General features: G+C 38.7%; 1 long non-coding RNA gene across 1 annotated transcript; it reads left to right on the top strand.

Annotated features, from left to right (window-relative positions):
* The first annotated feature begins 222 nt into the window (after positions 1 to 222).
* LOC126092388 (uncharacterized) lies at positions 223 to 1,741 on the top strand. Its single transcript, XR_007521326.1, has 3 exons — positions 223 to 287; positions 360 to 481; positions 1,149 to 1,741. It is a non-coding gene; the product is annotated as an uncharacterized LOC126092388 (long non-coding RNA).
* Positions 1,742 to 15,233: the final 13,492 nt, after the last annotated feature.

Here is a 15,233-nt window from a genome sequence, read left to right as displayed (position 1 = left end):
ACAACTGATCTTCTTACTCTACATTAGGTACCTACCAGTTGTATTGGAGCTTACACTGATTTACCTGTATGGGTATATGTTTTGTTTTTTCTGTCTGTCCATTCATCTGCTTAAGTAGTTTGCATCAAAGTTTAAAACATATTATGTCTGCTGCAATCAAGCCTGTAGAGCTAGCGAGAAAAGATGAAGAACATTAATTTCCTTAAAAAAATTTTCTTTGTGGAAGCTACTACTGGATGTTTCATCGGTCTTGTGCTGTCTGCCTTTTCTCGTCCATAATAGAGAGAGTACGTGCATTTCAGTACTACATTAATTCTTATAATATGAAGTCAACTTCATTTACCAGTTTATTATTTCAGCTGATGTATCTGTCTGCATTACCACTATCTGTAATACTTTGGAGAAGCAAGAAATTTGAGCAGAGCAAGCTGGATGCCGTGACATTGGCTTCAAAGAAGAAGAGGAAGTAAATAACTTGAAGGTTCGAAGAACTATCACATCTAATAACCCAACATTAAATGTTAGCTTTTTTGTGTATATGAAAAATCCTGACCCTGGCTGTCTGGGGTGTGTATTGCTACACATAAATTAGCTGAAATACACAGTCCCATGAGAACTCATTATTGTTCCGCCTCTTGTGTGGTACCACCAAATTTCTATCTTAATTATGATTCTTAAAATTATTAATTAATCAGTAGACAGCATCAGTAAATTCTATGCAAATGTAGTACTGTTTGCTGATATACAATTATCTAGATAAAGAGCATGAAATTCTCAATGCAGATTACAATTGAAACAATAACACAACAAGTATACGAGTGGTTTGCAGCAAATATCTCTCACTAAAACTCTCAAAGGCAAGTTTAATACAGTTTCAGACAAGTAACATGAAAAATAATAATGTTGCCATATTTCACATACTTCCACTCTCTGATTTTGTATGGGATAATATTCTGGAGAAATGGTGCAAAACTGGAAAGAGTTTTTAAAATACAATTATGAGCTGTGAGGTTCACCTGTGGTGTTTCAAATGGGACTTCTGACTTCCTGCAGGCTTCTATTCAAGATAATTGTTATACTGACACTCACAAGCCAGTACTTTTACTCATTGATGATATTTGTAATCAACAACAAAAATTTTTCCACAGTCACAGTCGACACAGATGTCAGAAGCAAAGCTTTCACAAAGATTCAGTACCTCTTAATACACTACAAAAAGAAGTTATCCAGGCTGGGAAAACAATTTACAATAGCCTACCACTCAATATAAAAGAGGAATTGACTGCTCTCACGTTTTCAAGAAGAAATGGAAACAATTCATCATAAAACATATATAATAATTTAAATGAATTTATAGAGCTGTAAGTTTTGTAAAAGACGTATTACGTTGAATTATTTAATTCGTATGCTAATGTATGTAACATCGTATATCTCGTATAAATATCGTCTGCAGTATTATTGTTTTTCTTGAGAACTTGACTGGGATATTGTACACTTCGCATTTGCATTGGTTGCAGGGTTGTTTGTTTTTCCTCTCTTATTGTCCATGTAATATTGTATTAACTGACTTCTGCTACATTACAATACAATATCTGTACAGAATGTTTTTTAACATGACTAAATAAAAATAAATCAAATACAGTGATATCTGTTGAAAAAGGTCCTCATACTCACGTGTACAACTGGTATAATGTTCACCTTAAGAGTCTACATGACAGTGTCAGTAAAAAGACATTCCAGAAACTTCTAAGGCTTTATTTAATGGAAAAAGTATTATATAATGTAGAGAAGTGTATTTGTAAATAATGATGAATGTTGTTATAACCTGTATGTATGCACTACAGTCATTTGAATGTCAACTTTAACACTTAAATATTAATCAAGAGAAAAAGTATGCATATTACTATCATTATCACCAATTTGATGTTTTATAATGTTAATTATGCTGAATTACTAGAACATATTCTCTAGATAATCAATCAAATGGAACCATATAAAAATCGATCAATCAGCAGAACACATCGAGAGGGAACAAGTCGCCGAAGTCAAGATTAATAAGAAAAGAAAGTTTCGACATTTAGGATGGTGGTTGGTAGGTGATGTCATATGCTAAAATCGAAGGCAAATGTATTCTCATGGTGCTCAATGATGTTATAGTAGTGAACTTGGTGCTCTCCTATATTCTTGGTTTCCATTTTATTGTTTATCCCTTTTGACATGCCACTAACAGTTAAAGGATATTTGACACTGGATGTTAGCAGAATGAAATGGAAGGCACATTGTAGTAGTACTCAGCATTTTTCTTAATGATCAGTGTTGAATGGGATGGAAAAACATACTACTAATGCTTAACCATTTTATTTTTACTAACAGCTTTGCTTTTACAAAAGGTCCATATCTATATATGGATATGGTAACGTTGTTGTTGTTGTTGTTGTTGTGTTCTTCAGTCCAGAGACTGGTTTGATGCAGCTCTCCATGCTACTCTATTCTGTGCAAGCTTCTTCATCTCCCAGTACCTACTGCAACCTACATCCTTCTGAATCTGCTTGGTGTATTCATCTCTTGGTCTCCCTCTACGATTTTTACCCTCCACGCTGCCCTCCAATACTAAATTGGTGATCCCTTGATGCCTCAGAATATGCCCTACCAAGCTATTCCTTCTTCTAGTCAAGTTGTGCCACAAATTTCTCTTCTCTCCAATTCTGTTCAATACCTCCTCATTAGTTGTGTGATCTACCCATCTAACCTTCAGCATTCTTCTGTAGCACCACATTTCAAAAGCTTCTATTCTCTTCTTGTCTAAACTATTTATCCTCCACGTTTCACTCCCATACATGGCTACACTCCATACAATTTATTTCAGAAATGAGGGTAACATTACTATTATTTTTTTTTTTTAAGACATTTGTGTTACCAAATTTTTTTAAACTAAGAGTCTTGTAAAAACACTGAGGGCACCTGGCCACAGGTGATAACACCTAGTATGGGCTCCTTACTGGGGTTAATGGTGAAACCTGGCCAATGATTGGAAAGATAGGAGAGGAACTTGAAGTTCCAATGGTTGAGGGAACAGAAGAGGCTAGAGGAGTAAAAAAAAAAAAAAATCCTAATAGTGTATTTGATAAAATTTCACATGCAGTATGGAAAGTCCACTGAATGAATGCACTACCCCAGATGGTAATTCGAAAGACAACTCCACCAATGTGTTATGCATTGCATTGGCATAAAAGGCTGTGGTGAGTCCCAACAGCTACAATCAGAGGTTTGAGTAGGAGCAACCTTGGAATCCTTCAAAAATAAAGTTTAAAAATAAATTATTTCTACGCACTGTAAATGTAAATTCTTTACTCAATGCGGGTTGACAAAATCAGGTTCCCAGAAGAAAATGAAACAGATACTTGTAACTACAGAATCTCCAAAGGCAAACCAGTCATGAGAATCAGGAAAGGGATGGCATTCCTGTTACACCTTCCTATGTTCATAAAAGTATGATAGGGAATGTGGCAGAATATAAATCTGACTCAGAAAGGCTGTCTGTCCTATCAGTTAAACAAAAAAATGAAAAATAGGTTTTTTAAATTGCTATACACTGATAAATGAAGACAAGAGGAAGAGCCCTGAAAAAACAGAAGAATTTTGGAATTGATTAGAAACTGGGATATCAAAAATACTGAAGATGAACACCATATTTCTTTTTGGTGACTTCAGTGCTTAAATAGATAGAGGAAACAAAATTAGAAATATAGTAGGGCATTACCAGCCTACAAAGGAACCTACACATATGGTATGAGACTTATCAGTCCATGTCAAAATTTTCACCTGAAATTAATGTTGACCTATTCAGGAAGTTCCCAAGAAAAGCCAAAACATAGATATCTTCAAATCCAATGTCGGGAGAATTTCAGATACTTCAACTAGCTATTTCTCAAAAAAGTAGTTCAGAAATTATAAATGTGAATGGTGACTTTGATTCTGATCTTTAAAACTGATATTATACCACCACCTAAAAAGTAAAACAAAATTGATAAAAACTAACAAAATATTACAGACACACTCACGATAACAAAATAGCCAATTTAAATATATCAAATATCTACATCTGGCAACTGGCCAAAATTATCTACAGAAATTAACAAAGCTGTACAAAGAACATTTAGGTCAACGAAAATAAGGATGTGGAGAAGCTGTAACAGAGAAGGGCAAAAAAATGGAAAACATGGAAACGCTTAAGAAAACATGAGCTCTGTATTCAATTTAAACAGCAAAGAAAGGAAATGTCAAGGCTAATTAAAAAGAACCAACAGACTTTTTGAAAAGAGGAAACTTGCAGAAACTTGGGAACACTTTTCAAAAAATAATACCTATGATTTTTATCAGACATTTATAGGCAGACTGATAGGACATCAGACCGCAAGTGTATATTTCATAAATGAAAGTCACAAACTTGGCTTAAGCAACCTTGAAAATTGCAAAATACTTGAAAAGTATTTTTAGCAGCTTCCTAACCGTCCAGAACCAATCCATAAGCTGGAATTCACAAACATAGATGAAAATACAGAAGAAGATTTCCTTCTGACTATCAAAGAAATGGAAGTAGTTATTAAAATCTTAAAAAAAAAATGGTAAAGCCAGTGGAGAAGACACTATTACTGTGGAAATTTTGAAATGGTCTCCATGCAAAATTAAAAATGTTCCAAAATTAATCTTTGAGGAAGACACGAAAACAAAAAAAAAAAAAAAAAAAGCCCAGGACAATGGAAAGATTGTCTGGATACATCCATTACATAAGAAATACAATAAACAATACATGAACAACCACAGAGGAATTTCTTAGCTATCAGTTCCTGAGATTTTGCAAGAACTAGCCAGTAGGACCGACTTAAGAATTTCTGCAGAGAAAACCAAGTTTTTTACAAACGTTAAAAACAGATATTGGCCAAATTGAAAAGGTCAAAAACTTTAAATATCTTGGAGAGATAAACCAAGAAAATGGTTTGAGTAAAGCTGCTATAGAGGAAAGGATGCATGAAATGGCGTAGCTGAAGACTTGTGCAATAAAAATTACCTGTTTAAAAAAGCAAATCTAAGGCATTGCAATACAATACCATGATGAAGTTAGAACATGTACATGCAAGTGAGTGTCTAGCATTGAACTGTAGTTCAGATAAATTAGACATAACAGAAAGGTGAGTCATTCAGATAATATAATCTCCACAAAAAACTATGGAAGGTTGGGAATTAAGTAGTAATGATAAAATTTAACGAAACTTAAAAAATGTGTCAGAAGTAACGAGAAAAGGTAGACTGGTATTTTTGGACATTTATATTGAATACAAGACAGTAGATTAACCAAAAAGATTTTTACATATTTGTGGAATAAGAAGTCAACATGATGTTTGATCTATTGAGTAAAGAAGGATTAGAAGAAAATAAGATAAAAATTGAAGAAACAACTGACAGAATGGTGTTAAGGGAAAGATTATTGATATGGGAGGATTCCAAGGCAGAGGACTGAAAAAAAAAACTGGTATAAAGTGGGCAGAAGACAGAAAATAACATAATGAACAGATTAAAGATTCATGGAAGAAAACCAGAGAACAATGAATAAGGAACTGAAATTGTCTCATGGTCGCTAATTAGCCCATCTAAGAAGAAGAAATTTGAATAACTGTTTAGTCGTTTAACATCTGGCACTTCATAGTTAACATAAACCACACAATATTTAAACCCTGTGTGGGAGTCACTGCAGTCAGAAGACAAATGCCCTATGAATCAAAATGTTGTCATTTGAAGGGAGTAGAGTGATATTATAATTACTCTTCATTTGTAATAATGCTTCTATGTTTGTTAAGGATTTTTTCTTCTCTATTTCATTCCGTTGTCATGTAGCTAAATAAAGTTTTTCTTCATAGCCTTATGTTGGGGTGTGTTACTTGCATGGTATTTTTAGTGAATGTTGCTATAAAGTGGTGGTCTCACAAACAAATAGAGCCAAAGTTTGCCGCAAATGGACCCCAAAAATCAGGTGGATTTGTCTGGTAACCACACAACAAAAGAAGGACAGAGTTGGCAGTCCTGCAGGGCAATTTGCAGAGGCAGCTTGCCGACCTGCAGTTAGCAATGTCAGAGCAAACAATTCCAGAGACCACTCCGTGATCACAAAACGGGACTCCGAGTGCTTTTACGGGAAGACTGCAGATGAAGATACGGACAGTGCAGTTTCTACCACACAAACCAACACAATGTTTTGCAATGGTGGAACTGGCATTTGAGCAAAACGTGTTAATGGATGAGCGCCCAAAATTCGAAAATTTGCAGCAGCAGTGAATGTATTAGATTCCAGGGTGGCTGCTGTCAGTGCAGACTTAATACTGAAGCTGCAGGAATAGCAACAATACACATGCTTTAAGAAAGCACTAATCAACCACATGTGTAAACTGTTGCGTGTCCAGCAAGTATTACACTATGAGCAAATCGTGGACAGAACTCCCTCTGAGAGTTGACAGTACTTGCAAGGCAGTGTAGGAGAGGCAATTTACCCTTGCATGGCATTGCAGGAGACACAGATTTATAAGATGGAACACTGAGGCGTATATGGTTAGTGCATCTACTGGAAACAGTAAAAACAGCAATGGTTACATGCGAAAAAGATGATACTACTGCACTAATAATGTTAGCAAACAAAGTCTATACAACATTAAACAACTCCTGGACAGTGGGTGTCATACTGCTTGCTGACAAATCAAGAAGCAGCAGCAATATGGAGAAGCCAACAATTGGATCTATATCAACAGCTTCATGAACTCCAAAATAAGATCAAGTCAGTACAGAAACAGCAACAGAAGCAACAGAAGAGTGAGACACTTGGTATGGAAATGACATAAACCAGAATAGTTTTCAGCAGTAGGTCTGTTGGTGCCATTGGCGATTTGGTGACAGAACCATGAGGTTTACAGTGCAATGCAGCTACCATGAATGCCAGTGGCAAGAAGGTGAGCAAGAGAAGGAGCTGAATGTGGTGAGTATCCTATCTCACACATGAATTCTGTTCCATAGACTGTACATCAAAGATATGTGTTCAGGCTGTTACTATTCTATAGACTACAGATCAGCAGGCAATATACAGCAACAGGAAATTCCCCACAAGTGGGCCCTACAGCAGCCAGTATATTACCAACACCTATGCACAGTAAATGTACATTGAAACTCAGCTAGGGATTCTGGCAGAACTGCGAGTGGATCTTTGTTATAGCAGAAGTGTCATACTCCATACTAGGAATTGATTTTCTTTACCACACTAGAATGGACGTCAACCTTAGCACTGCACAGGTTTGCGAAGGCAATGAATTGGTCAGGGCCATATTGGGAGGAAACACTACACAGGCAGTAACCTATGTGAGTATATCACTATCATCAGCTGAGAATACCACCTATACAGCAACTAGTACACAACAGTGCACCACATTCGACCAACACCATGTCGGCCAGTATCACAATGCCCAATGAGATTAGCCCCACACCACATTGTAGCAGTGAAAGCAAAATTCGAAAACTTATTGCAAAGTGGCATGATACGCAGGTCTGACAGGCCTTGGGTCTTGCTGTTGCATTTGGTGAAGAAAAAGACTGTACTTGGAGGCCTCATGGTGACCATAAGGCACTTAAAGCTCCCAGAGTCCTGGATCAGTATCCAATACCCAATATCAGAGACTTTACCAGTGTACTGATGGAGATGACAACTTTCAGTGTGATCAACTGGGAGAAGGCTTACCCTCAAATTCTGATTGCAGAGAATGACATTCAGGAGACGACAGTAATAACACCCTTAGGCTTGTCTGAATACATGAGAATGCATTTTGGCCTAAAACAATGCAGCACAGATATGGCAATGCTTTATTGTCAAGGCACTTCATGGATGAAACTGTTGTTTCATATACTTAGATGACATTTTAGTATTTTCAAAGCCAGAAGGTGATCATGTGGAACACCTTGAGACTATTCAAGTGCATAAAGATATAAGAGTCATAGATAATGAAGGGAAATGTACACTCTGGCAGAAACAAGTAACATTTCTGTGTTATGATATATCAGTGGCCAGCATATGCCCTCCAAAGGACAAAATAGCTTTCAAAGAGAAAATACCACCTCTCACAGCCCGACAGATCATCACCAACTTAGAACGTCAATTTCTACAGACAGCATTTACCAGGTACAGCCAAAATGCAGCCTGAGATGCAAAAAACCTTTAAACAAGTAAAATCTAGCCTGAGCAACATGATCCTGTTCACACATCTGGTTCCACAAGTCAACAGGCGATTGGAACAGCCCTCCAGCAAAATAGTGATGGACTCTGGTAGCCCTTAGGGTTCTTTTCGCACAAACTTACAGCAGTATGAATCAAATGGAGTGCGTATGACAGGGACTTACTTGTGATATATGAGACGGTGCAGTACTTTTGTCCATACATAGAAGTCACAGCATTTATGGTCTATACTGACCATGAACACATCGTCTCCGCATTTCACAAGAACAAGGACACCTGCTCCCCATGACAACTTGGGCAGTAGCAATTTATTGCCAAATTTTGATGGATCTGTGTCACATTAGTGGAGTGGAGGACATTGCTGATTTCTTGTTAAGGGTGAAAGTCACATCTCAAACCATTTATTAAGACAAGCTTGCAAGGGCCCAAACACTCACGAAGTACAGGCAAGACATCTTTACAGGGTGCAACTTAAACAAGTATGACTAGCACAGACATGGACTGAAATTTGGTGTGACGTGTCACAAGGCAAGCCACATCCATTTGTCCCTGTGGGACTGTGAAAAATCATTCTTTGAAGGTATTCATGGACTGGCTCACCCGAGTGTGAACACCACAGTGAAGCTCGTGACGGACTGAGTCATTTGGCCGAGCATAAAGAAAGATTGCCACAGATGGGTGAGGACATGCATGGTGTGCCAGATTAGCAAAGTTGGGCTCCATGTCCACAAACCACTAGGAGATTTCACACCAATGACAGAACAGTTTGTGTACATTTATTTGGACATTGTGGGACCACTTCCGCAATCAGGTTTTCTTTTTAGGATGGAAGTAGATCAATATAGATGGGACGAAACAATACCACCAATGGACATGTCAGCAGAGACAGTAGCACAGATCTTTCTAAGCACATGGATAATGAGATTCGGTTGCCCTTTTCACATGACTACAGACCAGGTATGTCAATTCTGAGTTGACTTATTCTCGGAGCTGTCCATACTATGAGGAAGTAGTCTATGGAGAGACCTTGTGGCTACCAAAAAGATTTCTTCACAGAACAAGAACATTCAATGACTGTGGAATTGCTATATGTGTTACAACAAATAAAGGACCAGGTATCTAAACTCTAGCCCTCACAAAGATCACGACATGGAAATAGAAAAGGTTCTTGCACAAGGAGCCCTGTGCATATTCTTACATCATGCTGAGGACAAATGTCATTTGACCAGCATTACACCTGCATTAGTCAGGACTGTACAGAGTATTGGCAAGAAGTGAACATTTGGGGCAGACAGATTAAAGGGCAAGGCACAATCCGTGTCATTAGAGAGAGTGAAGACCACCCATAAACTAGCGACTGATGATGAAATCACAGGTAGAAGACAGGAAGAGACACCAGGAGGGCAGGAAAACAGACCAGGACTGGAAGTGCCACACTGGCTTCAGGAGGTTGGACTCTCCTGGGAGAGAAGAAGCAGGTGACACACATGCCAGAAGGGGACCCTCAAGCCAGTCGAAGAATCACATACAGATACCCATATGTCCTAGGAACTCCTTCTTCCATGGGGGTTTGTGTGAGAGTCGCTGTAGTCAGAGGAAATAAATGTGCAGTGAATCAAATCGTTGCACTTTGGAGGGTTCAGAAGGATATTATTATTACTCTGTTACCTGTATCGCTTCCATGTTTGTTGAGGATTTATTCTTCTCAATTTTGTTCTGTCATCAAAAAGCTGAATAGAGAGTTTTTCTTCATAGCCTTATGTTGGTGCATGTCGTTTGCATGGTATTTATAGTGAATATTGCTATACCTTTGTGAAAATTATATTTATAGTGAATATTGCTATACCTTTCTGAAAATTAAGCACTTCCACACCAGTGTAAACAAATGGCTAAATAGGACAAATGTTTAGCCATTTAGTATCTGACATTTTGTAGCTCACTTAGAACAAACAACTTTTGAGCCTATCAAGCAATTTTTTAGTTAGTTAAAATATTAAATGTGAACAATTGTTTAACCATTTAAAATCTCCCAATTCAGATCTCAGTAAAAATAGATCAGGTATCATAAGTCATCTGCTCACTGAAAGATGACAAAACTGTTATAGATCCTCTAAAAATAGAAACACCTCTAACAGATATTACATAACTATAGCAGATGAGTTGATGAAACAAAATAAAACAGATGAAGTAAGCACAATGCTAACAATTCCACATTGAAACCATACCATTACAATAATCCCAGCAGTTGATGCAGAAGTTGCAAACCTAATAAAGCAATCTAAAGTCAAACTTTAATGAGGCTTAAATGGGATTACATAACACATCATAAAGAAATGTAGGAAAAGAATACTAAAATCCTTAACACAATGCTGAATGCCGTAATAGAAAAAGGTATATTTCTAGAGTCACTAAAAGCAAGTGAAGCCAGTATCAGTAAGAAAGGAAATAAGAGGTGAATGAGTAGATTATAGGCCAATATCATTGATCTCCAACTCTGCAAAATTCTATGAAATGATGAGAAAGAAGAGAACTGGAAGATTTATAAACAGATATTTAATGGTTTCAGAGAAGGGAAATCAATTATAACAGCATCAGTAAATTTAGCATTTATTACAAAGTATGTATCGTTCATCAGCCATGGCAGGATAGAATACATCAAAAATTTCCGAAATGATATAGTGCAATATAAATAACATGAAATATTACAAAAATTTGAATAAGTTAAGCAGTTTACTATAGATGCATTTCGTCTGTCAGACATTTTTATTCTCAAAAAAATCCTGAAAGGAGTATTATAACAGATGTAGTTTTGAGTCTCTATAAGTTTTTTCTTGAACCTCTTGAGTGGCAGCACCTGCAGTTCCATGGGAAATGATGTGAACATTCTCAAAGCAATTGTTGGAAAGCTGTCTTTTGTTTTGGACAGTCAACATGAACATATAAGTTTTCTTTGTTGTAAGTGTTTTGGCTGTGTACCTCAAACCTTTTTCTGAAGGAATCTCAGTTCTATTTAACTTGAAGGAGGCACAAAAATACATAATGGCTGTGAGCAGTCATCATTCCCAATTTTGTAAATGATGATGTGCAGTACTCCTGGAACCTACTTGATATAATAATCCTGACTGCTTTCTGTTTGCAGTAATAGCATGTTCTTGCAGCCTGACCAACAACCCCATAGCTGTAGTCTTTAGGTAATATGGCTATGGAAGTAGGCATAATGTACAGTTAGCTTCTGCTTTCATGCGGTATGATAGACCCCAATTGAACAGCTCTGTCAGGAGGGTCAATATGGAGCTACATCAGCTGCTTCAGGCAGCTACTTTATCAGGCATGGGTTTGGTTCCTGTTGATGGTATTGATAGGTGGGACTTCACAAGACATGGTCTGCATCTCAATAGGAAAGGGAAGGGTAAACTGGCTGGGATGATAGCAAAATCTTTAAGGGAAGGGGGGGGGGGGGGCACAAACTCAAGGGAATACTTTTTTAGGCTAAGATCAGTGTCCAATTATCCTACATTGATTGAAATTAAGCTTAATGAGAAGTTCAAACAGGCGGGTACTAGGTAAGTTAAAATATCTCAAGATTCTCATAACGGTACAGTGAAAAGTAAGGCTAGTATGTCACAAGAAGCACATAAAAGCAGAGTGAAAAATAATGTTAGTATATTACATCAGAATATCAGGGGGTTAAAAAACAAAGTAGATGAGTTTCTTGTTTGTTTAGAACATTTAGAAACTGAAGGTGGAACAGATGTACTATGCCTGTCTGAACATCATATAGTCGCAGGTATGGAAATGGTAAATGTAGGGGGATATAAGCTTTCAGCACATGTAAGTAGAGACACTATGTAGAGAGCAGGAGTTGCCATATATGTTAAAATCTGTTATAGTGTGAAAAATTTGGAAACTAAAATTGTTTGCATAGAGCAACATATAGAAGCATGTGCGTGTGAGCTTAAACTAAATAATGGCACTTTTATAATTGTAGCCATGTGTAGGTCCCCATAAGGAAATTTTCAACTATTTTTGGATTCTTTGTTGTGCTGCCTGTCAGACAGAGGAAAGCAAGTTATTGTTTGTGATGATTTCAATGTAGATTTTCTGAAAGAGTCCAATAGGAAGCTTGACTTTGAAGTATTACTTGGTTCTTTCAATTTGACATCAGTTACTGATTTTCCTACATGGGTGGTACAGGAAAGCAGCACACTGATAGATAATGTTTTCATAGACCAAGATAAATTTAATCAAATAAAAGCTTTTCCTGTTAAGAATGGCCTGTCTGATCACGATGCACAGTTAGTTACAGTATATGATGTAGCTCCATACAGTAATGCTAAACAGTCCTTCCAAAATAGTGCGTTCAGTTAACAATTTAACAGTTCAAAATTTTCAGGAAAGCTTGCAATAGTTAGACTGCGATGAGGCGTACAGGGAGCATGATGCTAATTTAAAATTTAACCTATTTCATGATACCTATGTGAGTATATTTGAAAACAGTTTCCATAAGAAAACATTGAAATATAATTGAAAGAAACCATGTAAAACACCCTGGCGTACTAAAGGGATAAAAATGTCTTGTTAACAGGAAAGGGAACTGTATCTTATAGCTAGGAACTGTAATGATCCCAAAACATTATAAAAACTACTGCACTGTATTAAGAAAAGTTATTGTTGTGACAGTGCCACGACATTTAACAGTGCTGCCATGACAGTACGCGCAAACGGCGATAGAGGCGCTTTGCAACTCGGCTGAGTGCGGGAGCACCACCTAGCTACGAACGGCGCTGGCCGCATGTCACGGCACGGCAGTCGAATGAGAGATACTGCGTTGTTATCATGTAACCAGCTACTGTTTCTAAGTGAGTGTGTTTGAATATCCATGCAATTATTGGTGATTAAAGGTTATAACACTTTTTGGCGACGAGGTCGGATATTTTCACTGCGTTGTGGATTTGTGTGTTCGTGATGGGGCAGACATGGAACAGCTTATGCAAGCGCTCATTGAACAACAAACACAGCTGACGGCTGCTATTCAGGTGTTGTCGACGTCACTTACTCATCGTCTGTCTTCCTCTTCTCCGCCTCCATTCCCTCCTTACGACGAGGCCGCTGAAGACTGGGAAGATTATGAGAAGCGTTTGCGGCAACACTTCTTGGCTTTCGGCGTTGTCGACACTCCTATGTGTAAGTCGTTATTTCTATCTTGGATTTCCCCACAGATCTATCAGCAGCTATCTCAGTTAGCCCCTCTGCGGGAACCTGCCTCCCTGTCCTTCCAAGAAATGTGTGACTTATTGTCTAACTATTACCGCAAAAACACCCACATCGTTACCGCCCGCGTGGAGTTCTACCGGTGTCGTAAACAGCCCCATCAATCTTACCGGGCTTGGGCAGCGGAACTACACGGTCTGAGTAGGAAATGTCAGTTTGTCACGGACATTCATCATGAGTCTTATGCTGATTCAATGGTTAGGGATGCTATTCTACGGCTTGCTCCTGATAAAGAAGTTTGGCAATGTGCCCTACAACTGCCAAACCCGTCATTGCCGGAAGTTCTAAGCATCGCTCAATCCTTTGAAGTGTCTCACGCTGCTGGCGCGCAAATAGACGCGTGGTGTGATGTAGGTGCTGTACAGTCAACTTTCGACGTGGACAATTTGCCTGTTTCACAGGAGAACAAAGATGTGGCGGCGGTTCACTCGCGTAAACAACGTCGCGTTGGGCCGCAACACTCGCAGCGAAAACAGCAACCACAGAAGCAGATTCGTTCCGCCCTTCCTTCTTGTCCACGTTGTTTCATACAGCATGACAGGGCTGCGTGTCCAAAACGTTGGGCCACGTGTAATTCATGTAGGAAAAAAGGCCACATTGCTTCTGTGTGTCAGTCCCCTAAAGTTCCTGTTGACGAGGACGAGGCATCGGACATGGATATTAACTGTGTGCTTTCTCAAATTAATAAGTTGTTTGTTACTGTTCGTGTTCTGGATAAAGGCATTTGCATGCAAGTGGACACTGGCTCTGCAGTAACTCTCATTAATTCTCGCACGTATTTGGAGTTGGGCTCCCCTCCCTTGTCTCCAGTTACGCGAAATCTGAGAACTTATAATAAACAGAAAATTCCTATCATTGGCCAGTTTGATGCTTCCACTGCCTACAAGTGTGTTGTTAGGCCCCTCACGTTTTATGTGGTGGATCATGCGGGCACTGAAAACCTGTTCGGTTATGATGCTTTCCAGTTGTTCGGGTTCTCCATTGATGATGATGTGCACCTCATATCTGAGGATATTCCGTATCAACAGCTGGATGGATTGTGTTCTGAATTTTCGTCCATGTTCTCTGCTGGTCTGGGTCGTGCCAAGGATTTTGAAGCCCACATTACTCTTAAACCTACAGCTCGCCCTAAGTTTTTCCGGGCATGCCCTATTCCGGTGGCGTTGCGTGCACCTGTCAAGGCTGAGATAGACAGGTTAACAGCTTCAGGGATTCTCCTTCCTGTTACCTCCAGCGAATGGGCATCACCAATCGTGGTGGTTTCTAAACCAAACAGGACTCTGCGATTGTGTGGTGATTTTAAAGCCACCGTCAACTCTCAGAGCCTCATTGACACTTATCCTCTTCCCCATCCTGAGGAGTTATTTACCAAGCTCGCTGGGGGCCAGTTCTTTTCCAAACTTGACTTATCGGAGGTGTACCATCAGTTGCCGTTGGATGCTTCTTCCAAGGAATTTCTCGTCATCAACATTCCTTGTGGGTTGTATCAGTACCAGCGGTTACCATTTGGCATCGCTAGCGTGCCGGCCATTTTTCAGCAGTTTTTGGAACAGCTCACGGCCTCCGTTCCCGGCTGCATAAACTATCTGGATGACATTGTTGTCACGGGGGCCTCCACTGAGGAGCACCTTTGCAATTTGCGTTCACTGTTTCGGGTTTTGCATTCGGTTGGGTTGATGTGCAATCTGGACAAGTC

The sequence above is a fragment of the Schistocerca cancellata genome, chromosome 7, assembly GCF_023864275.1.
Source record: "Schistocerca cancellata isolate TAMUIC-IGC-003103 chromosome 7, iqSchCanc2.1, whole genome shotgun sequence".
In the NCBI taxonomy this organism is placed as follows: Eukaryota; Metazoa; Arthropoda; class Insecta; order Orthoptera; family Acrididae; genus Schistocerca; species Schistocerca cancellata.
Note: the sequence above shows the minus strand (reverse complement) of the source record. Positions and strands in the feature narration are given on the sequence as shown.